Source organism: Neomonachus schauinslandi, chromosome 9 (genome assembly GCF_002201575.2).
Source record: "Neomonachus schauinslandi chromosome 9, ASM220157v2, whole genome shotgun sequence".
Lineage (NCBI taxonomy): Eukaryota > Metazoa > Chordata > Mammalia > Carnivora > Phocidae > Neomonachus > Neomonachus schauinslandi.
Genome location: NC_058411.1, coordinates 107,816,914 through 107,817,861, shown reverse-complemented (window position 1 = coordinate 107,817,861; position 948 = coordinate 107,816,914).

The window sequence follows — 948 nt, the reverse complement described above, 5'->3', positions numbered from 1 at the left end:
CAGAGCTCTGGGCCGCAACAGGTTGCAGTTTGTACAGAGGGATTTTGAAGAGCCTGACAAAATGTCCCCTGCCCTTGTACCCTCCAGAGGCCCAGTGTCTGCCCTGCTCCGCCCTACCAGAGATTCCTTTGCCAGGAAATGAGGACTTGTCAGCCCTCAGAGGCCAGCTTCAGCTGCTCCCTCCCCCCCTCCCCGCCCCCCAGCACCTGACACCTGGACCAAGAGGGAGGCTCCGAGAGAGCCAGGTGGACAAAAGGGATGGAGCAAGGACAGGAAGGGAGAAGGTGAAGCAAACCCTACCAGCCCTGCCCTGGAACCCTGTACCACACTTGAGCCTGGCTGCCCCTGTCCCTGGCCACATGCTGCCTCCGTCCCTGGCAGAAGTCCCAAGTCCAGAGTGTGACCCGGGGAGGCCATGTGCAGATCCCCGCTTCACTTCTGCACTCCCGCTCCCCGGCAGCTGCTGCTCATCCCACCGGAGGGGGAGGCCGTGCCTGGCATAGCAATGATGCTGTGTGCACACCCTGGCCTCCTGCCTCCCTCCTTCCCGCCCTGCACTTGATCCCCAGTCGCCTCCCTCCCAGGCTCCCCCATGCTCTCTTCCCTTCTCATTAGCTCAAGCTCCTCTTAACTCAGTGCTAATGCCTTTGGCTCTGACTTAACCATTTCCCCGGAGAGTCCTGATGTTATGTTTCTTAAGCCCATTCTGAATCTCCCAACTACGGGGTTGTGTTTCTTGGTTTCAGCCTCGTAATGGGCTTTCAGAAGTTTCTACCTCAGCTTTTCTCACCCTTTACAAGAAAAGACATGACTATTAATAAGGAGACCTTTCTTTCTTTCTTTCTTTTCTTTCTTTCTTTCTTTCTTTCTTCCTTTCTTTCTTTCTTCCTTTCTTTCTTTCTTTCTTTCTTTCTTTCTTTCTTTCTTTCTTTCTTTCTTTCTTTCTTT